We start from the raw sequence: 26,660 nt of genomic DNA, 5'->3' as shown, positions 1-26,660 counted from the left end.
CCAGGAATAGGGTGAGGAAGCTGAATGGAAGAGATTTGTCCAGGAGTGATGATTGAATAATATGTGGGACACCAGTTATCAGAATCACCCCATTTACGTACAGTGAACATGGACAAAAACTATGATTTTTTGCATACAGTAGGTCTATTTGCTTCCATTTTGACTCATTATAATACCTATACAGTGGTGTATCTATAAAGGGTGCAGTGTGTGCGGGGCACACGGGCCCCCGGGTCCAGGCACCGCACACACTGCACCTATATTTTTTTAAACTTACCTGTCCGAGGTCCCGCGTTGGGTGTCACTGCTGCGCTGAACACCAGAAAAATGGCCGCCGTGGCCAATTTCCGGTGTTCTGCACATGCGCAGTAGACACCGGGCACACTAGAGTGTGCCCGGAGTCTACTGTGCATGCACAGAATGCCGGAAAATGGTCGCTGCGGCCATTTTCCCGGCGCTCTACACATGTGCAGTAGACTTCGGGCACACTCTAGTGCCCGGAGTCTACTAATGCTCCGGTGGCTGGCCAGCCTCGTCAGTCGGCTGCCAGCCACCAGGGAGAGAGGAGGGGGCCCCGCACGAGGAGTACACAAGGGCCCCCTCCTCTCTTAAAGCGCCCCTGTACCTATACTTACTAAAAGATCATGTGCATAGCAAACATTATCTACATATAAATGTTTACACTTGTTCATTAGAAAATATACTAAAATTAGCATGCTGAACTTCACCAGCAAATCCTTAGGGTAATATTTAATATTGGTTGTTCAATGGGTTCATTCCGTATCGCTGTACATTCCGGTGATACACAACGCGTTTTGGCAGCAATTTATCAATCGGGGGCCCGGTGAAAACCCTGCTGCTATGTTGGTAAGAAGGTCCAGCAATAGGCAAATGAGCAGCAGCACATTGTGACTTGTCCCAGAAGGGATCTTGCAAAGCCTAACTGGATTTGCAGGTCCTCTATAATGGATATAGAGTAATGCCATGTCAAGATAGAGGGACCGCAGGAGACACCTGGGAATACCCCTTCCTGTAGCAAAAAAAGTTGTTATCACTGCTTCATAAATATACCTTTATCTTTCCAATTACATTGAAAAACAGTAACCTTTAAGAACATGTGGCGATGTATTTTGCCTACCTCTACAGAAAGAGATGAAATAACTTCAACTGCCTAGTCTTGCCATCATATAATATACTGCAATTACCAGATTATAGAATCTGCTTCTGAGTATGTGCCTTATTTTTTTTCTCCAATTTACAAAATACTCAGTGGCCTTGGAATACTGGCCTAGAGCAGGGAGGGTTCATTTATAACGTTGCCTGGGCAGCATGAGGGAACATGTACATGCATGACTTGGTTAGCCCTGGTTTTGTTTTTTAGGCCTATTTCTGAATGAAAAAACTTAATTGTTAAGTATAAATAAAAAAATTAAAAACATAAAAACCCACACAACTACAATCCAGTAGCATGAGATGGCCATAACAGAACATGGATTAAGGACATGTACCGCCTCTATCCTCGTCATTAAGGCCACTATCTTTGGTGAACTCAGGTGAATCTTATCACTAGTGATTACCCATGGATGTACAGGGCAAAGCATTTTTGCTGGGCATAAGGCTCTTCCCCTTATGATTTGTACAGTATATACCCCTTTATTTCCATGTATAACTTATTTAAGTAGGTGCTGTGCTGGCTTACATAGAGTGTATGCTCCATAATATATGTACTATGGACACGTGTCTGGCTAGTAGAATCTGTGGTACACAAGAGGCGTATAGATATTATTAATTTAGTCACATGTTTGAAGAATCATCGGTTCCAGTGATGTCAGCACAAAACTAGTAGCTGGGACCGCAAGTTTAACTATAATGAAATCCATATCAGCACTGTTCTGTGGCTCAGACTACGATTTCCCTTTGTTTCACTAGACTGTGTTTGTGTGCTGAGTATTTATATAAACGACAAGGTATAAAAAACAAATACATACTGTGTTTGTATGAACAAAAGATGTTAGAAGGGCAGACACACACACAGGCATTGTAGTATCCTTGCAGTAGTGTCCCATTAATAATTATTAGTTTGGTTAGGGAACAGAAGGACATTGAGTCAGCGGGGGTTTTGGAGTAATCATAAGTAATTTTAAGGCTCCATTCTTTGATAGAAGAAGCCTCAGTGATGCTTATGTATATGTATATACTTGGTAGATCTATACAAAGTAGTGTGTTCATATCCACATGAGAGGAGGGACCCCTGTTGTTTTAACAAAGCAAGTAAGAGTTTTAAGGCATCATTAAACAATTAGACGATGAAGTTGGTCCTATGAAACCATAATTTACGACTATGTTCTAACAACATCACAACAATAAACTTTCTATTCTCTGGTTACCAAAAAAAAAACAACAACTTTGTCTGAAGCCTAACACCACTGTAATTATCTTCATAAAACTAATCACCGGCCAGGTATTTCGGGGGAAACATTCCATTTCTATTAGAAACCCTACGAGTCATAGTGATTTAAAAACCAGGCTGTGTAGGACTGGGAGAAAGTATATTTAAAGCCTTTCAGTACATATTTAAACAGTGCATTCAACACCCCTTACTAGTGATGCTAGTCATGCAATTAACAGATGGCGTCCAGACCTTACAAAAAACAAGTTTCCATATGGTTTCTTAGGATTCAGTATTTCAGCTAAGTTGCATATTTTTAAGACCATACTGCATTGAATAATACTCCTATAAGCCATTTTTTGACGGGATGGGGGAAAAAAATCAGTAGATGCCATAATTTCAGAAATAATGAATGTCTCTTTAGTTACAGCATGTTGTAATCCTGCACATTTCTTATTTGTTAATAAGTTATTAATTCACTTAGTGTGACCTGTCCTAATGATGCACAAATTAGAGGAGACAAGTCTACTTCTGGATATTGTCATCTTTTGTCATTTTTTTTTTTACACTGAGACTTAATTTGTCTGTTGTGTAGAAGTGAAATGAACAATTCGGTAATTAACTTTTGTGTTTTTAGATGTATGAACCTTAATTAGATTTCATTATAAACAAACAAATGTCAACCACAATTATAAGCTCCTTGCTTTACCCTCACATTATCCCTTTTCAAACAAACTTGATGTCACACAAATTATAATCAAGCGGACAGCAATTCGGAGTTGAATTCTACATGATTTGCCAGTAACCTGATTACCTTAACTTCAATATCATTACAGGAAAAGTATTTTAAGATAAATAATTACCAGAATTCCAACAGGAGACAAGCTTAATTGTATTGATTCAGGAGAACCAGGCATAGTGGGACTGAGCTGACGGAATAATGTTATCTTAAATCTACCCTTTCTATTAAAATGATATTGCCTGGCAGGAAAAAGGTAATCTGAGATAGGTGTATGAAAAATCAGATACAGAGCTCAAATAATTATTTTACCCAATTATCTCCTACAAGAGGCAACAAAATATCACTGCAGAGCAACCTTATAGAACAGAGTTGTTGGGGCATTATTACAGAGTGGCTCATCTGTTATAAGCAAGAACTAGAAGATCTGCCAGGATGTAATGGAGGTGAATAATTAGTCTTGTAGCACTGTGAGTGAACTTCTCCTCAATGCAATAAGAGTTAATTAAAGTTTACCACCAAACATCAACCAAAGTAGGATGTTGATCGTGTTACAGCATTAAGTGCAAGCAGACAATGGTTGGCAGCAATTAGAACGGCTATCAAATGACCTGCAATGATAATTATACATTCAAAACAGCTAAAAGAGCTGAAAAAAAACTAATCAGCTTTCTGTTCTTTTTTTTTTCTTTCTCTGCAACAACAATTCGAAGGCCAGGAAGCGGGTATCAGATTATTTCAGTTTAACACTGTAAATCAATAGAATTAAACAAGCAGGAGTTGTCTGAGTACATTATCTAGCAAAGAACAATTTACTGTACCTGATGGACGAGATCCTGAACCCATTCACCGAATGTGCACAAAAAGGCAAAGTGGCTATGTTTCAGTAAAATGTTCTGCAAACCTGCTGATTATGAGAATAGCTATTTAGACCGTATATATATTTTTTTTCCCACTTCATAATTAAAGCATTGTTTGCAGACACGATAAAAGCATTTGTCTCTGATGTTGCAAATAGCTACATTATTATTTATTTATTTTGCTTAAAATCAAATATTTTTAATGCTGGCTTTTTATTATGTTACGTGTTCATTAAATACCAACAATTTACATAAGAAAGGACATTTTATATTACTAGAAACTGTACCTCCTGGCGTCTCCATACTAAACCTCTCTGTTTAATGTATGCAAGATAACATCAGTGAAAATTATTTTCATAAAATGGCTCACTGCTTTGCATAGTTATTGGGCTGTTGCCTACAGCTATTTTACAGATTTTATTTTCTGCCCTTCCTAACAAACCTGATTTTCCCAACTAATACTGTTATGCTAGGGATTTGAGCAAAGAGTTGGTTAATCCCAGTATTTCCCTAGAGCTGTATTTAAGTCATGGCCCACTCCCAGCACAAAAGTGTCTCCCAAAAGCCCCTCTGCCCCTTCAACCGTCATACATTCACTGGTTCTGACATCTAGCCTTTACAAATGAGCCGATGGCTGTGATCAGATTGAGCTTTATCTAAGAGATATCATTAAGTCTATCTCCAAATGTAGCTTTTCTCTTTGAGGGGCCTAGTTATCAATTACAATTAGCGGGATATAATTTTTGTGGTGTTCACTAAATATGAAGTATTCTCCGAATGTATGTACAGGGCACGGCAGCAGATATCGGAGATCCCCAATGTTCGGTCGCAAAAGCAGCCCCCATAGGTCCTATGGGGGGACGCTTTTTTTGCCAAAGTTACATGTGCTGTTGGATGTACAGTTATTATTATCTTTTATCCATATGGCACCGCAAGGGCTACGTAGGGCTGTACATAGGAACAGAAAATCGGTGTTGCAGCAATAATTTGTTACCAGTTTCAAATGACCAATTAATATTTGTAGAGTTAACCCACCATCTTGGTTGGATGGCATGAACGTTCAAAACAAAACAAAAACTGTTGTGACAGCTTCTTTAATATTATTATATAATTATTTTGTGGATTTTTATTTGTTCCTGTTTTTTTTAAAGTTTTTGAATAATCGCATAGTCCTGAAGATTGCAGACACTTAGAACCTACTGGTTCCACATGAAAATATAACAGAGTCATTACCAGTTGAAGCCTCTACCTCCCATTTGTCTCAAGCCACAGAACCAAGCAGCCAACTATAAAACAATGGACCTTGGAAATGGAGGTCATTTGCTTTGAGTTAGAGTAGTATTCACTTTTTGGCTCAGCAAGAAGCTTCCGATTTCTGTTCTTATTATCATGAGCCCACCTCCTTCTCATGCCAGAGGAAGAACAAAGCCAAGTGCCTTTGTGAGGTTTATGAATAAATTAGAGATGATCCACTTTAAGTGCTGGCTACAATGTCCTTGTCAACAGTGGACACTTAAAAAAGCTTCTATGAACAGTGACTACTTGCAAACGTTAAATCTTTATCACCTGATTATGGCTGAGGGTCAGAGACTAGTCCATTTGCTTCTATTGGCCTCACCGTTCTAAGGTGTTATCTACAGGAGGCTAAAAGAGGTGTGATAAAGCTTTGTAAACTAGACTCGTAAATGTTAAACTCATTAGTGCATCAAGTGCCCTGTTATCTGTTTCTTGTGGTTAATTAGTGCCACTATAAACTGTACTTAGTAGGCGCGAATGGCCAGCTTGCCTGTTTCCACCCTGGTACACATAAAAGGTTTATTGTTAGACAGGTCACTACATATAAATGCGTGTAAAATCACCCGCTGGATATATAGTATAGCATTGCAGTAATAAGGGAAAGGGTAATGATTCATTTTTCTTGGCTGTTGTGTTTTGTTTTCATTCTATTCACGCTATTAGGGAGGTTCAAGTAGTGATCTTGGCCTTTTGAAATACTTGTTAACATCTAAGTAAATGAGGAGCCACATTCACAAACTCCAACCCAAAGCTACAGCTACTGTACTAAAGGACAGGCTTTTACCTGACGTGGCCAACATCATGCCATACATTCTATTGTGGTGTAAGATAGTCACAAGCAACAACAATGGTACTTCTTATATAAGAAGAGATTCCTGTCATCAAAACCAGAAAATATAAAACTTGCTTTATATATAACAGTTTGGCGCTTAAGTTCTGAACTTTCTTCTGTGGCTTGCAAGACCATCAGTCCAGCAGAAACCAAACAGCACTTTGGAAAATATTTACTAACAAAATTCAAATGTATAGTGACCCATAGTATCCAGCAACCAATCAGATATTTGCTTTCACTGAATGACCCACAGAAGATCAATCACAGCTCACTGCTGATTGGTTTCTCTGAGCTATTGCATATTTGCACTTTTGCTCTTTGTTAGTAAATAAGCCCCAGGGCTATCTGCAGTGATTTCACACTAGTCTGCCTATATTCGATATAATCCCATGATACATAATTTTTATATTGAGATTCCTCTATGTGTCGTTCACCACAACATAAAAACAGAATTTGAATAATGTTTTGCCTTAATCGTACCAGATTCTTAGTCTGTGCAGACAGAATGAACTGCTCACCCTATCCTTGCAGAGGCAGATTAGCATGAAGCCAAGGAAATGCAATATCTAATCCACTTAGCATGTATAATTAAGAAAAAAGATTTGTACAACACTTTTATATTCGTCTGACATGTTGCAACAGGCCTCCACTATGCCATGTGTACAGTTCTACTAGTGCTGGGAAAGCTTTGTGTGGATGATGTATTAATCAGAATAATTAATGTGCATTAGTCAATACTAGTGAGCTGTGCAATGCTTAGGCTTACCAGATCAGCCATGTCAATCTTGACACATATGGAATATACAGGCAGGCTGCCTGATCTCAGTTACAGCCAACTCACAGGCAGGCTGAATGACTGCCTAGCAAAAATTACTGATACACAACATGAATGTGATCTAACGCACCATGTACATGTATCTTATTTATCTGGATTTACATGAAAACACTGGCACTCCCCAGCAGTGTTACCGAATATATACAGTACAACCCTTTGGGTATAGTTCTTGAACAATACAGGAATTACTTACAGTAACATCATACTTGCCAACTCTCGCTCATTGTCAGGGAGACTCCCTGAAATAGCAGTAATCTCCCTGTCTCCCTGAAGAGTCTAACAGTCTCCCTGATTGCACCTTACCCCCATTATGAAGCTGTTATATAAAAAAAATCCCCAGAGATACATACATTCAAATGGGATGATAAGTATAATTTGCCAGAATTGTTTATAAAGCACAACGATCCCTATGGCTACATGCATTTTCTATAAAGTATCAGTGTGTTTCCATCAACAGGTAGATCTTACTAACTGCTTTTGGGTCATTTGCATAGTCAATTTTATGACACGCCTCTCAGATGTAGCAGTACACGCCCACTTTAATGCGCGCTCATAGGTGTTGCTTTCACAATCTCCCTGAAATGCTTTTTCAAAAGTAGGCAAGTATGGGTAACATACCGTATTGATCATGTTATAGAATCTCTTTTGTGTTATAACATTAGAGGTAAGTACAGCACTTAGAACAATAATAAAGGTGTACAGAAATAGTGAAGATGCATACACTAGTAAATTATCATCAGCTATCCAGCAGAAGTTATGGGCATCACTCACAAGAGAATAATATTATATACAAGGCTGACTTTAATACAGTGCAAGCTCATGGAAACTGTAGATACAACTGTGTCAGTTATGGTGGCTACACACCTGCACAATATCAGTCCGATTTGGCCAATTTGGGCAAATCGGAACGACAAATCGGGCATATTGTGCAGTGTGTATGCCTGACTGCGTGCTCCTGCTTGTCACATGCGATGTCATGTGATTGGCCATGCTGCACGGCCAATCACACGATATCGCATGTAAGGCTGTACATATTAAAGAAGGACGGATTAGTGATCATTCCATAGTTCATTAACTCTTTTAAGTGTGTACTGGCAATCTCCTTTTTAGCGGGGCAGAGAAATCGCCCCCTCCATCAGCACGATTGCCGGTCATACAAGTGTGTAGCCAGTCTTAGCCTTCACTCCACCTGATAAAGCTCTGTCCTTTTATTCTGATACGTAGCCCAGATATTTACAGCAGGCTGATACTCCAAATCAGCAGCATATATAAATGCATGAGTGTTTAATATCCAATTATCCTATACTGTAAAGTTTTGCACACTAGAAATTAGGCCTCACTTATGCCAATACTGATTTCCCCAAATCATGACACTGCAATTAATAGCAAAACTCTGATATACCATCAATATTATCTTCTAACATTGCAAAGCGTGATAAAGGAAACCCTGGCAATATCATTATGCTACTATTGAGATACTCCTATAGCTTCCTGCCTGGAATTGAAAGCATTTAACTGTTTTAAGTCTAGAGGGCTTTAAATGCATTGAGATTCCAGAAAAGATTAGCAGCCACGGTTCCAGTGCTAGTACATCCTAAGAAAGCCATGTCATATTTTTGCACACTGCTGCACAGTCTAAAACTGTACTATGCTCTGGGCTTCTGCCCACTCAGTAAGAATGCAGACAGTACATAAGCTACCATTAGCCCATGTGTTATCCAATTCTCCAGCGGTTGGAGAACTGCCAGTGACAACACATGCTGCTTGCTTAACCATGTTTTAAAACAGAAATGAGATTTTTTATTTTTTTTAAATAAAAGAAGGTATATTTTCCTTAAAGAAATCCAGCGCTTGCAAGAGCATTCTTCAGCTCGCCCAGAAAGTTTGTTTTCCACTTGTAATAAGAAGTAACAGAAGAAGGAACAATTCTACAGATGTGGCCTCCAGATCTGCCATTAGGAATGACCTAGTAACACAAAATCTATATATAGAAGCTGGCACAAAAACACAAGGACATGCACTCATTGCAAAAATAATAATAATTATAATATCTGCGGGCATCCATTTAAAGCATAGTAAACATCTATTTCATATCAATTATTGCATTGTCTGAAAAACGGACTGATAAACCACCAAAGTAAAGTAGCAACATACCCTTAACTTTTGGTAGCACGCTGACTAAGTAGGATCAACAGGCAATGTAAAACAAAAACACTCACAAAAATGCTACCAGCGATACAGTGTTCCTAAAAAGCAGCGACGACTGCATTTGTTTATAACGCGCCAGACTCCAAGCCCCCAGTGAACTGACAGCATATGTTAGGCAACTTCTGGGAGTTAGCAATAAACAAATCAGGTCAGCATCTGCCAGATTCTGCCAACACTTGTCTTTCGTTGGTACTAAATTGATAATTATGGTGACTTGACACTAGGAAAAGAGAGGGTGCTTAATGTACATACACATAAATAATTATCCTCACTGTATTTAATTTACAGATGTGCAAAAAGGACCAGTTCCCACCTTCAACAGTGTCTCGACACTTAGGGTATTTTAACTGCTCTAATTACTGTTGAGAGCACATAATTAGAAGTACTGATCACACTGTCAACAGCTAGCCTGCTACAGCATAGATCTGACTTAGTAGGAAAAATATCAAAACGCCATCTAAATCTAAATCATGTTCCTAACAAAAAAAAGGAACACAGTGAATATGATATACAGCGAAAACATATTTAATAAGTTTCAGTGAACACTCAAGTACAAAAATGAGTACGTTGTTTATACAGTATGTTTTGTGAGTAATGAGAAACTGCAAACTTTGCATGCCCTCAGTATACAGTTACTATAAGGATAAGCATGTATAGTTATGTAAAATGTTTGTTTTTTCTTTTATTAAAGTGACATTTTGTTAAAAAAAGCTAAGAAAATATAAATTTGCAAATAATTAGGATAGTGGTGGTTGATTGGCGGTGGCTCTATGTTATTATTATTGTCTTACTACTACATACAGACCTGCTTGTCCCATTTCTTCTACCGATTTCTATCACATGTTTTGCTTCACGTGATGGTGAAAGCTGAAGACATCTATAAAGTTGCTGAAATCTGAGCTTCTACTTGTTTTCCGATGTCTTGGACAAATAAGTTTAAGGAGAGCTAGGCAGGAGAATAAAGAATAAAAAAATAGGGGGTCTCGCAGTTTAATCTTGCTTTCATCTTGGTCATTCAGTCAAGCATTCAGTGGCCCTATTCAGCCGAGCTTTTCATTATGCAAAAAAATGCTAATCCTTTTCCGATGCTTTCACACTTGTATAAACCATCATTCCTTCAACAGAAAAGTAATTATATCAGTTTACCTTCCTGTCAAAAAACAGGATTAATATTCAGATAGCAGAAGCTCCTATTTTTTCTAATTTCTGCAGTAGGAAGCTAAAGATTATTACGTAAAGTATTAGTGAGAGCAAGAGTCCCCTTTCCCTGAATATGAATGTTTTATCAAAAGCAAAAAGGATGTAAAAAAAAAAAAAACCCTTCAGCTGCTGAGGGGACGTCTTTTCAGTCTCAGAAATGACCTTCCGTTTGCTGGGGCCCGAAACAGAATAAGCCTCATTCGGGTCTATTAATCAGAGACAAATTATGAAAGAATGTGGCTGGGCTGGTTGACACTACACTGGTTTGGAAAACTCAGTAACAGCCTTGTAACAATGTCCTCTTCATGGGCAATGAACAGCCATGACAAATGGGGCAGAGCCACTATTTATTTGCATATGCAAATTCCCTCACAAGGGAAACATGTACAAACAAGTGTCATTGTGAGGTGGATTAGGCAAACAACATTTTCTTCTTAGGACATTCTGCAACCCAGAACATTAGTCAACACAATTAAACCAGTCTCCATGGCTACTAATGAAATTTTGCCATGGTATGAGTTAAATTAGATAGCTAGATATGTTTCCACAATCCAACTTGAAATCCATTATGATTGCAGAACAATGCAGCAATAGTGCTTGCCTGATCTTTGCCAGCTCAACGAGCCTCTGAAGTTGACAATTTGCATATGTTAATATAATTAAGCACTAATTCCATGAAACTTGTACATGCACCTTCTCTGAGCACTTTACTCTTTGAACGATGGCCAAGTCCTTAACCCTCTGAAAGGCCTGGAACAGGGAGCTCTGATTGTGGGTGCAGCCCCATGGCAGGCACAGAAAGGCTCTTCTTCTGTAAACACTAAGATCAACCTGGCCTCTCATATATCTGTCAACAAACTGAATGGAGCCTGTGCACCTATACCGAGTGTATAGCGAGATACATACTGACACACGCATGAAGCACAATAAATGTATAGTATATAAACAAGACTGTGTATAGTATATTTATAGTATGTAAATCAGATTATCTATAGTATATAAATAATATAGAATAGTATATAAACAAGACTAGATTACATATAGCATAGTATATTTAGAGTATGTAAACCAGATTATCTATTGTATAGTACTGTATATGTAGTAATTGTATAGTATATAAATAAGACTATGCATAATATAGTATACTGTATAAACCAGGCTATGATTATATGTATATAAAGTAAACTAGATTTTGTATTTTATATGTAGTAAATATATACCATGTAAACAAGACTATATATATAGTATATAAACCAGAGTACAGTATGTGTAGTACACATATAGTATATAAATCAGATTATGTATAGTATACATTGTGGATGTATAGTATAAAAATAAGACTATGTATAATATAGTATATAAACCAGGCAATATGTAAATTGATTGGCACAAATCTATCTATCTATTTAATCTATCTATCTCAATTACTTTAAACAACCAAAATAATAATTGGGCTCGTCACTTTGACTGAAACCCATAACTGAGCAAACATGAAAAGTGTGGATAAAAAGAGCATGCAGTAACTAATGATCTTTGCCTAAATATATGCAGAGGCAATTAAGCAATGTTAATTACTATGACAGCAGTTAATTGAATATAATTAGATATTTTAAACCACTGAATAAAGCAGAGTTAAGATTAATTTTATTGAGATTAATTGTAAATAAGAATAGATTAACTGAGTGTTTTGACATGCATAAAAAGTGGTTCTGCAAATGATCTAGAACAGCTCAGCCAGAAGAAGAGAAAATAAATTCCTATATTATTCTAATGTCACACCTCAGATTCATCTTCTGAATAAACAGTATGTTTCAAACCGAAATAGACAGGAATCTTTAAGAAAAACAAACAGCTTCTTGAGATTAAAGCTCCTTTTGTCCTTTTTCGTGGGCATTTCTTTTACCAGACTAAATTAAGCGAGTCTGCAGTACGGTTTTCGGAAGGAACATTTCACACTGAATGGAAAAAATGTTCTATCACATATGAAATTCATGCAGCTGTGCGGAACTTAGTCCAGCTGGTTTAAGACTATAAAACAACAGCAAATGATAGGTAGAAGGCCTTTGCTAGATTGGGTGGCAGACACAGGTTACAAACTGAACCAATGTCTTCAATATAATATAATATATATATATAATATATATATACACACACACACAGGTATATATATATTTTTTTTTTCAATTTAGCAATAGATAGTTATATTTCCCCTTTGTATTATAAAGAAGGGGTTGTTATTAGGAAACAATTAAATATTTTGAGAAAAAAAAACATTGTAGAACAGAAGCGTAGTAACTACAGTAGCAACATGGTATGGGCCTATCACCAGGAAACCGACAGGAATGTAGTGTAAACATGGCTCACTACTGCTAGTTTAATGCTTTGGCCTGTCACTAGTGGCAAATCGATCAGTCCATTCAGGATATGATTATCTAACCTCCGTACTGCTTTCATTCTCAGCAGAAAACCAGAGCTTCTGTATTCCTTGAACTGGATACAGGAGTGGATGCTATTTAATAAAATTAAGCACACCAGCCACGACTGCTGAAGAAATCACAGCTAGGAAGGGTGCTTCAATTGATTTTGAAATAAATCAATAGGTGATTAACACCATATTTTTAAAGCCGCAGAATGAAGATATATTATGTAAACAAGTGTATTATATTTCCAATATCCATTCATTCCTTACAAGACGAGAAGTCTGTGATATGGCGTTTGCCTTCGCTCCACTCCGATATGGTCCTTCTTTATTTTTTTTTTCCAATCAAAATCCAAAATCAGTCTGTGCAACAAGGCTACAACAAGTCATTCCGCAGTGTAAGATTTTAAATCATCCAACCTCTTCTAATAGACTTGAGACTTATTGAGGTAGAAACCATAAAAAATGAAGAAGGGAAATTTAATCCCTGAAATATTGATTTGCACATTAATATCATATAGGCAGAGGGCAATTTGGCTTCATGGAAATGACACATTGTCGACCCTTGGTGAAGTCAGAGCCAATTTAACTGCTGAACATGTCTGAATCTCCAGAGTTATTACGGGCTTCCCTTCTTGCCTTTATGACATTTCTTCAGCCTACCAATGCAATCTTAAATGTATTATCTTTAAGAAATAATTGTAAAACCTCAGGGGTTTTCCTGTTAATGGAAGGGAGTCTAAACCACATCAGATTCTGAAATGCAACATTAAACCCTTGCAATCAACAAAACCACCTCAATTCTCATCCATCCACTACAAGATCTAATATTGTTATTAGAGATAATCAAATTTCATTGTGTAAATTTAGGCTTGTGGATTGCAGCAGTAAATTCTTCTATATTAATGTGATTCCACAACACCCTTATGCTAAAGTTGCTGGCAAAGCATTTTTATTTTTCAAAACAGCTAGCTACCAAAGCTACCTACAGTAATTGGGTAACTGTTCGCCAAGATTCTGAAATGGAATTGCACTTACAATCAGCTGATGTCCTCACTCCTTATTTTGAGCTCTGCCTAATTGATAACTTCAATTTAAAAGAACAATTAACCAGTGACATTGCATAAGGCAACAGCAGGTACCATGACTGCTTTGCAGATGGTCCACCTGACCTCTCTTTGTTTCTTGGGAGTATATTTAATTTTTTTTTGTTTTTACAGATTTATGACTTTTGTCTATTTCCTTCTTGACATTTACGTTTCTTATCGTAAACAAGGAGACCATTAGCATATGCTTCGACTGGAGATTATAAATCCTAGACCAATTTGAAATAAAGGCAAATCAACTGTAATATGAGCTGATTTGTCTACCAATCACATTAAGTCTAGAAAAATGGGTACTGAGAAGAAATTCAAAAAGAATAAGCTTTGGAGGCCATTGTTGTTAACCCAAGTGCTCAAACAGCTGTCTTGTCCTGTTAGATAGTCTCTGCTCCCCTGCTGAGTAAAGCAGCGATGATATAGAAAGTAAACAAAAATTATTATTATTTTTTTTGCATATCATTATTATTAATATTACTTTCATTACTATTACTATTATATGCTGTGAGTTTGCTGCCATGGTCCTCATGGTGTTGTCTAGATATGAAGAAAAAATTTAATTGAAATGCATATTTTATATATCTTCTATTTGTAAAGCTTTCCAAGTCAGAGCTCTGTCTGGACTGCAAAAAAAAAGGAATGTAGATATGGAAAACCTGACCCAAAGCCCAGTAGGTTCCTGTCAGAATCATCTGTAAACAGAAAGTAGAACAAGTGCTGATGGCACTGAGAGTGTTACATACCCAGGCTGTGTTTTTGCATTGCTTTCAATGGAAGCGATCGATGCCCATGTCACTGTCGTGTCCCAATCGCAGCCAAGTCTCTACCTCAATCTAAGCAGCAGCCCCACAGACTGGGCTGCATATTTCACAGCCTCCACTTCCACAATGCCACAAATATTATATTTTCTGGGCTCTTGAGCGTTGATTGCTCACAAGGACCAAGCCACTGAAAATCCATAGGAAGAGGAGAGAATGCATAACCTCTTTTGCCTGCCATCTACATGAGCTTTGATTAAAAAGGGCGAGGGGTTAATAAAAAAAAAAAGGAAAATGGAATGAAGCAGAGGAAATGCAACTGTCAGACAACGGGATGACCAGACTTCCGTCACAGCAGCCTGTTTGGATAAATATTAGCCACCATCTTCAACACGAAGTTGGCTTTGTTTTATGCAGATCAAGACCCCCTCCCTTTTGTTTTTCCTTGGGTGAGCCTCATCATTTTATCCTATTCATTTTAAAGAAACATGGATAAAACCCTGAAAGACCCACTAGGGTTAATAAGGAATGGAGGCGACTGCTCTGCCCTCTCTAACTCCTCTTGTCTCCGGCAGAAGCCGATAAACTCCCCCCCTTCCTTTGCACAACTTGCAGGTAACACAATAAGCTTGTCTGCTACACTACCAACTTCCATCCGATTGCAAGGCTGGTTTCACAATCAGATTAAGGGAGATTGGAATTGGAGAAAGGGAAACAAGTGGGCAAAAAGAAAGGAGCAGAAAATGAGTATGCAGTGGCAAATTATACTGATGAAAACAGGAGCCTTAATGTGGAATGTGTTTTCTATTCATCATAAACTGTATCAAATGTGTTCTAGTGATAAAGAGCATTTCAAATTGACTCGACTTTTTGATGCAAGTCGTTGTTAGCTTTCTTTTCCTCTTCTTGTAGTTTTTTTTTTTCTCTGCTATGTTGGGAAGCCAGTGACTTTTATGTCCGCTTCATTGTGTGCACAGCCACTGTGGCTGATAGCAGGGAGTGGAGAGATGAGTTATGCCTGCCCCTGAAGCCTACAGCCAGCACAGGACAAGAAAGCTCCAGGAGACAGTCTAAAAACCATCCCCCACGGCCTTTCTTTGCCGGCCACCCCCAGCTAGGTCATCTAAAGCTAGCAGACCGTACCATGGACAGAGGAAAAAAAGAGACAGCAGATCTGCATATTTCTTTGTAGAAAAGCTTAACAGCATTATGCAGAAATTACAACCAAGAGGAAAGAAGAAAAAAAAAGGGAAAGCTATTTTTTTTTTTTTTTTTTTTTTTTAGCAAGACATTTTTAGAAGATAATAAGAATAATAACTTGTTGGTGATATCCACATCAGGACTAGCACTTTTTTTTTTTTGCCCCTTAGAGCAAAACACATACCTGCAGTCTGAAATTGCATGAAATAAATGTAGATCATTGTTCATACTGGGAGGAAAATGTGGTGGTAGAGTCACGCTTCAGAATTTTTATTTATCTTTAGAAGGGAAATGCAGCTTCCAGACATCCCTGGCCGAGAGATGTGGAGCTTTTCCGTTTTTTTTTTTTTTTTGACAGCCAGGCTTCTCGCTGTCTGACAGTTTTTTTTCCCCCTGCGTTGAGATGCCTAATCCAAGCTGCGACGGAAGGAAAACTGGAGTGGGAAAAGAGGAAAGAAAAGAGAAGCGGACACCCAGCAGTAATCAGTGTGGACTGCTCCCTGGTATGTCAGTTCGGACGAAAGAAAGGAAAGGGGGAGTTAGCTGGGATCTGTGCAGATGGGGAACGTGTATGTGTGTGTGTGTGCGTGTGTGTGTCTGTGTATGTGAAAGAAACAAAGTGAGGCTCTGAGCGAGCAAGCAGAGAGAGAGAGAGAGAGTGAGAGAGAGCAAAATATCAAAGATTGTGCAAGATCAGCCTGGAAAGATAATCAATACCCGACCTAAATTTAACACAAACTGCTCAATAAAAGTTAAAGGAAAAAAAAAACTTACTTTCCATTTCCCTCTCGCAGTTTTCACTCGATCTTCTTGTATAGACTGTATGTGTCTCTTTCTTCAGCTTATTCACAATAGCTGATCCCATCCAGTAAAAGGATAACGTTCATCAAGAGGACAAAAAAAAAAAATCGGAATAAAAAAAGGACAATCTTGCAATAAAAAAGGAATAATCCTGGAACTTTTTGCAGGAGTGCAGATACGAGGAATAGAGCGGAGAGGGGGCTCTGCTTGTTGTTCTAGGTCCGCTGGGTGTGAAAGCATGTGCCATCCGCTGCCTCGCTGTTTGCTTGTGAAGGGCTTGGGAAAAGGAGGAAAGGAAATGAATGTCTTTATTCTGCTAATTATTATCGTTTTAGCCCTGTTTAAAAAAATGGCTGATTAAGTTGAGTGCGCATGTCTTTGTGTGTCTGTTCCTGATATGCACTCTGGGAATGAGAGAGAGAGAGCGAGCGAGAAAGAGAGAGAGAGAGAGGAGAGGAGAGAGAGGGGGAGGTGTAATTAGTGAGGTGATCAACAGTCTCCAGATTGCAAATGACGTGCAGCCCGGACTTAGAGCCGCTCACTGAGGCTGTAGAAACCACAACAATAATCAGAAGCAGGATCACAGAGCAGCCCATCCACTCCTGGCTGAAGACTTAATTACTAACACACACATGTATACAAACTATAGGGCTGGGGAGATTGAGCAGAATCGCAAAGATAATCACATACCAGAAGAATAAGAAAAAAAATCTTGCACATTTACCTTGCAAGGCATTTAAATGAAATGAGGTAGGAACCTTTCTAGACCACCTATTTTAGAGGTGTTCACATGCCAAGTATGTGTAAAACAAAAATACAAAATATTAAATTAAAATCTCTAAGTTATGTTATAAAATTTATTGTATTATTGTGCATTTTTTTCAATAATCAGATTTATTAAAAAAAAATCATTGTAAAATTAATATTGAAAGTACATGCTAATGTTATATGTTTTGACGGGTGTACTCTCTCTATGATAAGAAAAACGTATACAGATCACTGTTTTTCTACTTGCCGCACGCTTTCAGACACGGACATTCCCCGGAGCATTTTTTGCGCTGAAGGAAAAATTGGCCATGTAGAAGATACAATTTTAAGAAAATGTTACGTGTATTTAAAATGTTTATGTTTATGTTTATTCAAAATCCCAATAACAATATCTACATATATTAAGGCTGACTAAGTGAAGTTGGAAGGTTACTTGGCAGTGGTGTGTCTAAATTACACAGATATAGATATTTTGCTTAATCACACAGTTTCAGCAACAGGAGTTCCACAAAGCAAAAGTAAATACAAGTTGAGAGCAAGGGATGTTTACAGTGTCAAAAGCCTAAGCAGGTGAACCATAACCTCATGTTGGAATTGACGTGCCTTTTAAGTCCAGGATTCCTGGGCTACGCGTCAAAAACTTGTCTTACTGTAGGCCTTAAGTACCAAGTCTGCCAAATGCCAACAGAAAGGGTTAGCACCATTAATGCTCCAGGACTATTTCAGAGAAGTAGAAAAAAAAACTTACAACACACAGACAAGAATTTTCCAGAATCTAAGGTCAACCATATGAATATTTTACTAAAAGACAATTTTGGCAAATCTTTTAGGTTTACCGTTAGCTGTGCTTATAGGATGCTAATATTTTCAGAATTTTACTTACTATGGGTATCAAGGTAACATGGAAAAATATTTAGGGAGTAAAGTGAACACAGAAGAAACAGATTTGCGTGATGGTTCTACCAGACCAAATATGTACCTTAGTAGCCAAGAAGATGAGAGAAGATACTGCACCGCGTAGCTGTAAAATCGCTCCCAGCCTTCCCAAGTATATTTCTCTGAAAACCTCAAGTGGACCCTAGATTTCTCTTTATTATCTTCATACACACCTACACACCACAATTGCACAGTAATGCAATATGGGTGTGAATATATAATAGAGACACACAAATAGGTATGCAAAAGCTTCGGAGAGTGGTATATATATATATATATATGTATGTATATATATATATATATATATATATATATACACTGTATATATATATATATATATATAAAGGCATAATATTTAATAATGTACATATTATTTTATCAATACTGTCTTATTGAAAATGTTTGTCTTTCTTATTTTACTATAAGTTTAATATATATAAACATATATATATTCTAAAATGTATATGTGTATATATTACCATAGATATATAAATGTACTGTAGATGAATGTCTGTGTGTGAACATTAATTAGTTCTTACTCTTTAAATGCATGATCAATGAAAAATTATAAACCTGTCCATGCAAACAATATCTGTGTATTAATAAATAATAACATTTTATTTTCTGATACTGGCCCATTTTATGGAAATATCCATGGCTAGAAAAAGCACTACGAAAATACAAAAGGACATATCAGTACTGTCATCCTTATTGTTGTAGCTTTCTTTATATCTTTTTAAGTATGGTTTGAGTGTTACTGAATTATAGCTAAATGGACAAAAGGGAAGGCAGGGAATGTGAAGAGGTGAGTTCCCATTTTCATTCTTTCCCCTGTGAATGTTTACTGCCCCTCCTAACCCTTTTATTCTCTGCCCTCTCCCTCTCTCTCTTCCTAAAAATAGTAGCTCTGGGGAAAAAAAAAAAAAAGATACTGCGGGAAGTTCAGTTAGAAGAAAATCAGGGATGGCCAGGAATCTAGGAAAAATCGAAGAAGGTTAAAACGGAGAGAGAGAGCCAGGTTGGCAGATGTGAAGGGGACGATACGAAGAGTGCAAGAGAAAGGACAGAGAGGAGGCAGCAGCGACCCGGGAGAGGAGAAAGGAGGGGAGGGAAGGATGGATGAAAGCGAGCAAGGAAAGAAGCAAGGAGGCAGGCAGCGTTAGGCAGATTCATTCAGGTTTGTTCTATCAAACTCTATCATGTTTATTGTTTATGTTTTATTTCACTTTGATTTCTCACCCATTTCCCCTTTATTTCTATATATTTTTTTTCTTTCAATATATTTTTAGCTTGATTTTTTATATAGCTCTTCATTCCACAAATCATTGAGGTATGCTGTTTTCATACAGATGCTTACTGTCCAAAATGTGTGTTCATTCCCTCAATCTTCTGCCTTCAACAATTTCTTAAGTTCATCAAGTTCATTTCATTATTCTGAGGACATTATTTTCCAGGGCAGTTTTATAGCCATGCATGTTGAGTTTAAATGCTGCTTCCCAGTGTATGTGACACCTCCTTCTTACTTTTACTGTTCCTTCCATGATGTGTGCAAATAACCTCTTGTATGTATCTTACCTATAGTCTGTGGTCACATGAGAATATTCCTCATTTGTGCATTTCATTTCAATACTGCTTCTCTAATGCCTGAATTAAAATTTCTTTTCTCTTTAAAAAAAAGTCATTTATTTCACTAATTGACTCTACATTTTCACTCCCCTTTCCTTCTGCTCCTGTTACTGTCATTTCCCTCCCCTCTGGCTTACAATCCCACACAAATGCATCAGCCACAGCCTCTGATCTCTCCTCTTATTCACATCCCATTCTAACATTTTTAAATCATTTTGTGACTTTACCACAAGTGCTTTAAGCACCTAGGTAGGAGTAATGCATCTTCCCAATCTTTTTTTGATATACTGTAGTATGTTCTGGGCCTTTTCAGCAACTAATGGGTTAAACATTGAACATTAGTTTTATAACCAGAGCACGACTACTCTTTTTATGGGACGTGTGGTCACTTTATGTGGAAAATAAAGGCAAACATTTATTTAGTCTGTAAATCGATCTCAGCAAACAACTAAAAAAAAAAAAAAGTACTGCAAGGACATGCTAAAACCTGTAATTACATAGCATCTCCCTTTTAATAGACGTCCCATCACTAATAACTGTCCCAATTCCCTCCCACCCTCAGCCCAAGGGAAAGAGAATCCATGTCTTTTGACGGTGTTCACTAAGTCTATAGAGCAGCTCAGTTTGAAACGAGGTATTACAAGATTTCAGTGTTAGAGACCCTTTGTCTGAACTGGAGACACTTTCAGATCCCCAGCCCCCTCTTCTCTGGCTTTTTTTTCTGTGTTGCCTCTCTTCCTCCCGGGGGCTATTTGACAAAGCAGTGTGTTAACTAATGTTTTCTTAAAAGAAAAAAAAATATATAAATATATATATATATATATATATATATATATATTGTCAATAAATAAAATAATAAAAAAATACATCCAACAACTTCTTATCAATATATTTTAATTCCATAATAATTTGTCCCATATTTGTTTAAATAATGTCAATGTTTAGGATAAACCCCGTAATTAATTCTAATTGCCTGCAACATACGCACATCATTAACACCCACTGACATGTACATATGTAAATGTGTTGTAAATACAGTTGCCCGGACTGTCAATTACTGCCCCCTGTTTAAGTAACAGCTGATCCAAACAAAACAAACAATTAAAACAAACTTATTGCTGGTAACAATCACTCACTCGGTCCTCTTGCTGACTTTTGATTGGAAACAAAATGATCTCAAGAGAAAGGAAAACACTTGGCTAGAGAGATTTGGAGAGGTGAGTACAGGTCCCAGAGAGCCTTTCTTCTAGCTTAATTTTACTCTTAAGATGCCCATAGAATGCCAGTTCCTCCGAGTAGGATGCTCTCACATGTAACTTTCATGCTTCTTCTATCACCCACTGGTGCCTAAGGCAACATGTGAAACATTTGTGGATGGGAAGGCAAGGTGATATGTAAAGAGATTTAGGGAAGAGTAGGCAAGTGTTCTTAATAATATACTTGTAAAAAAATTGAGAATGCGATAGTGGGGAAATACTGAAAGAGGGGGAAAAGAGAGCAAATGTTGCATTAAAGAAAGCAGGGAAAGCGGCGTTACGAACAAAGGGACAGAGCATTGGAATAAAAAGGAAAAAAAGATGACACGGAAGGGAGAAGGGAAGGTAGAAAGAGCCAGGGCGCAGACAGGGTTATGGGTTCAGGAGCCCTCTGGGCTTTAAGAGGTCAAAGCTCTCTGACAGCAGCACCCCCCCCACCATTCCAGGCAACCATCCAGTGTTTATAAACAAATCACATCACTGCAGTCTCAGACCAGCATCCTACTATCTCCAAAGCACTCTAATAGCTCTGACACAAAAAAAAACAAAAAACATTGACTTAACTCTAACAATTACACACTTTTTCAAATCCACCAAAAATCCCTGGAATAGAAATATTTAAGAAAAAATACTAAACATGTTTCACTTTTAGGATTCAAGCAAGAACTAATTAAACATTATAAAATGACTAGCATACAGCAATAATAACAGTTAAATAAGAATTAAATTGACCTGAAATGTAAATTAAACAGAACTATTTAAAATTAATCTGTAAACAATACATCTTAGTGCATGTATTTAATTTACCATAAACAAGCCATTTAAAAAAAAATTGCCATAGTCTGGACAAATTAATAAAATCAACTGTACAAATGTTTGTATACCTTGAAAACAAGACAGAATTAAAAATAATGTACCTTAAGCTGTTTGGCATAACTCCAAACATTCATCATAAAAACGACAAAAATCTACAAAAACTAAATGGATCAATACTTTATATAAAGATGCTTACCCAGAGCCTACATTTTAAGTAAAAAAAAAACAATATATTTCTGCTTCAAAAATTTGCATATGTGAGCTAACTGTAACCGTTTTAAATAGTTTTATATTTTCCATTTTTGAGAAAAAAAAAACCAAAAACGAAAGATGAAAAGAAACTATACCTCAGGAGAAAAAAGATCATCTTCTTTCCTTTGTCTATCAGCCTCCTGTTAAAGCATATGGAAAATGTTTTCAAAATGCTGAGATTTGGCACATTGTCATTGCAAAGAGAGGAGCGCAGTGATGCTGTTATAGAAAATGGGAAATAAATTCAGGATTGGGTGCTGCCTCCTTCAATGCGGATTTATCTAAGTTTAATTTAATATTCTGCAATCACTGTATGATCACATATAATTCACCTGGATTTTTAAGGGCTCCTCTTAAATACATTGACCAAGACACAGCAGCATTTAGATAGATCAATGTATTTTATTTGCATTCTTTCTTTTTTGGGGGAATTTGAAACCATTATTAGTACTTGAATATATATATATATATATATATATAATAAAAACTGTTAGCATGCAAAGAGCATACCTTCATGCAGAGAACCTTAACATCTAATGAAAGAACACCTGATTCTGATACCTACAGTAAATGGCACAAAATGGTTGTTTGTAAAACACTAAACCTTTAATCAAACTATTGGCATTTCAATTGATTAGATAAACTAAAATCTATAACAGACTACAAGTCATTTAAAATATTTATCTATCTAATTTTTAAACAAACCACCCCAACCCCCAAAATGATTATCAAAAGGCAAGAGAGACATTCTTAAGATATTAAATTACAATAATAAAATTATTTCCACCTGGAAAGGTCTAATAATATAAAAACGACAATGATGATAGTAATTATAATAATGAATAATTCAACAACCCTTTGACATACATAAGAGAACATAGTTCAAAAGGCAGCATTTGAAGAAATTTTAATACCATTTTTTTTAACATAATTTTGTTATAATTAAAAGAAATAGCTATGACCTCTTTCACCCAGAACCTATGAAAAAACATTATAATAAACATATTAAAGTTGCTTTTGCAGCGTCAGAACCTCTGAAAATCCATTCAACTGCAGCTGACTTATACCATTCACTGTTTTCAATAGTATAACGAAGTCTTCTGAGCAATTATCATTTTTTTTGTCATTTTGTGCCACAAAATGCAATTTATTTAGAGGGGAGGAATCTACAAAGTGATGAAATGTAGGCTGCATGCTTGTGGCATTCTGACTGCGAGAAGAGGAAGTGTTGCTGTAACGGGTATTATGTTTATTTGATAAAGAAAATCAATGGAAGTGGCTGTAAAGTAGTTAGTGAGGCGTGTGTTTGGGACTCGGGTTGAATAGTGACTCCGACGGGCTGGTCGATCAGCTATAAGAGCTTTGGAAATCTAACCTAACCCTCAGACCATGCTACTTCTTACTCACTGCAACACATGCTCCAGTCTGTCTCATCCCCTCCTGCTCCATCTGTTAACCCTTTCCCTCTACCACTCATTTCACTCTTTAACTCCTGCTGCTATTCTATAACTCTTTCTTTCAATCCAGCATGTTATTTTAAAATCAAATTCATTTATATTTAGTTCCACCAATCCAAATATTCCAAATTGTGTTTATGTAATGTGCTCTGGTGGAACAACTAATTTTTTTATCCTTTTAAATTTACGCTTCTTGGGATTTTAATTTTTTTATTGAATTTATTATTTTCTGTTTATGAAATTTGTTGTTTATTGTGTTTCCTAAAGCTTTCTATTATATGTATTTTTTATAGATGATTGTTCAACCTGTTCTTGCTGTGTTTAATATATATATATATATATATCCTGCGATTCAAATGTATGTATTGTTTCTGTGGCCTACAGTATGATAGCCATGTAAGTAAGTTTAGTTTAGTGTAACTTAAACATGGCTTACCTGCTCTTCTGTCCATTTTTTTGCTTGTTCTACCTTGTTGTCATTTGAAGGGTCACCTCTAGGTACCTATAAGCAATATCCGGAGCAGAGCTTACCTCTGACTCAGACTCAGAGGCTGGTGCATATGGCTGATATTATAGCTTTTATTTTTGCAGTGCAGATATTTTAATTTCTGAAAGTAACCAGCTACTCACGTACTTACGTCCTCTATTTCTTTTGCAGAACTAAATGCACGTCCTTTGAAATATCTGCCATATTCATGATTTGTCACTGCACATTGTTTTCTTTGACTTGATGTCTTCAGCTGCAGAAATACACCCCCCCCCATAAATTTCTACAGACTATGGACTAACAGCAACAAAACCGTACTATGTTAAATGTTCTTTCTTTGCCTTTATCATTTATGATTTCAGTATCTTGGAGATATTATATATATATATATATATATATATATATATATATATATTAGTTTCCAATATTTATAATATTTCAAATATTTAATTTTTACCATAATCTGCTCCTTTATTGCAATGCCATAATCAATGCCAAAATAGACATTTCATTTGGTGTCACTCAAAGTCGTAACCTAATTGTGCCACTAACCATTGTAAATAAATAATTTTTCTTATATTAAATGCTAGATTATTTTTTTCCATGATATTATTTATATATATGTTTAAAATTATGCAAAATGTATATCTAGAGAAAATTTTTATCTAGAGAAGACAAAGTATATTTACAAGCATTTGATATTTTTTTTACATTATCCTGTATTAATTAGTGTTTTTGTTGAATTTTGTGTATATCCCTTTAATTTTGCATTCTACTCCCAGGTTATCTCTCATAAATTACCATTTCACTTCCCAACACTGTCTAAGACTGATGCACTTGTAAAAACCACTGATGTTACCATGAGAATATGAGGAAGAGGGAATAGATAAGTGATGCAGAAATCACTGCAGAAGTTCCACAAATCTGCATGGTGTAATGGGTTTATATAAATGACCTAGCTCATATCCAACTGTTTATACTATGAGGTTTATCAGAAATGTACATTTGTGCTTCTAAATACCTGTCTTTTGGTTTATAAAATAAATGTAAATAAAGAAACATATCTTAAATGTGGAACAACTATTTGTTTTTCCACCAATTCTACAATTGGTGTGTTTAATGGTTATCTTGGAACTTCAGCAATATTTCAATATGGACAAACCTATGATCAGGCCCTAAGTTATGCATTAGGAATGTTGGGTACTACACCGGATCTTTTACTTTGTGGGATTTGGGCCTAGTTTTACAAATATAATATAAGGCCACCGAGCAGTAAAGGTATTATATCAATGGCTTGAATGCTGTTACTTCACTGAAAATCCAATACATTGGCTTTGCATAAATCAGTTTCCATTGTGTTTTTCTTTTTGATTAAAAAAAAATATATATTTAGAACCCTCTGATTCTAATTTGGAGAAAAGTTCTTTAAATATAAATTATTATTATTATTATTATTATTATTATTATTGCATTGCCAGAGATGCAGCATGTATCAGGTTTACCTGGAACAGAAGGGTTAGCACAATCTGATATTTAGAAGGCTGCATATGGAAGACAAAAAGGTACCTTATTATTATTATCCATTACTTATATCACACCAGAAGGGATCCGCAGTGCCTTACAGAGAACATAAATAAACAGTAGAAGAAAACAAGAAAGTGACTTGCAGTACAGAATAAGTATAGTGATGGAAGGAAAAGCACATAAAGGAAGAGGGCCCTGCTCGTGACAGCTAAGCACTCTGATACATAAGTGTTACATATATACACACATACACACATATAAAAATGTACACAAGTGTTATATGTAATATGTAAAATGGAAGTGTGTTTTAAGTGTATATTTATGGGTAAGTGGACATTAGTTTGTTAAATAAATGCTTACTATCTTAGGGTGTGTATACAGGTGTGTCTTTAGGCCATATGGTGCGAGACACCTGTCATGGCTGAGATGCTTTGAGAGGAGCAAGTACCATATTTTTCTTTACATTTTGCTTCTTAGTTGCATCGCAGATGCAGCCACTCACAGTGTACTAAAGATGCTGGATTGCGCCATTAACCGCACAGGGAATGGTTTAAAGTCGCAGATGACGCATAACGGAACTTGAGGAAAAACAGCGGCTGTTTGTATCATAGCTCTTTTTATATAAATTCAGACTCAGTCGCACATAGATGTACAAATGTCGCAGGCCCCAGTGGTTTGTGTACACTAGCAATGCAGTTTTCTCACTTCTAGTTGTTTCATATATGTAAAGGAGACGTACATTTAGAGTGAAAAAGACCTGGCGCGCCAGGAGGGGCTTTTTGGCGGGACTTAAGCCACAGTATAAAAGGACACATCTGTATGTTTATATAGTATTTGCTTAGTGTAAACATATCACTTTCAATATAAAATAATTTTGAGCCATTTTAGTAGCCCACCTCGC

General features: G+C 36.6%; 1 protein-coding gene and 1 long non-coding RNA gene across 2 annotated transcripts in view; one reads left to right on the top strand and one right to left on the bottom strand.

Moving 5' to 3' along the window:
• Positions 1 to 17,062, bottom strand: part of ZFHX4 (zinc finger homeobox 4) — a 163,870-nt gene extending 146,808 nt beyond the window's left edge. Inside the window, exon 1 of the mRNA XM_088471428.1 lies at positions 16,611 to 17,062. The gene's annotated coding sequence lies outside the window, so the exon portion shown is untranslated. The remainder of the gene's footprint in view (positions 1 to 16,610) is intronic.
• Positions 14,658 to 25,562, top strand: LOC148524988 (uncharacterized). Its single transcript, XR_015878323.1, has 3 exons — positions 14,658 to 17,387; positions 19,244 to 19,518; positions 24,407 to 25,562. It is a non-coding gene; the product is annotated as an uncharacterized LOC148524988 (long non-coding RNA).
• The last annotated feature ends 1,098 nt before the right edge of the window (positions 25,563 to 26,660 follow it).

Source organism: Taudactylus pleione, unplaced genomic scaffold (genome assembly GCF_031769625.1).
Source record: "Taudactylus pleione unplaced genomic scaffold, aTauple2 ptg000114l, whole genome shotgun sequence".
Lineage (NCBI taxonomy): Eukaryota > Metazoa > Chordata > Amphibia > Anura > Myobatrachidae > Taudactylus > Taudactylus pleione.
The sequence above is the reverse complement of the archived record's forward strand: the minus strand, read 5'-3'. Positions and strand labels throughout refer to the sequence as shown.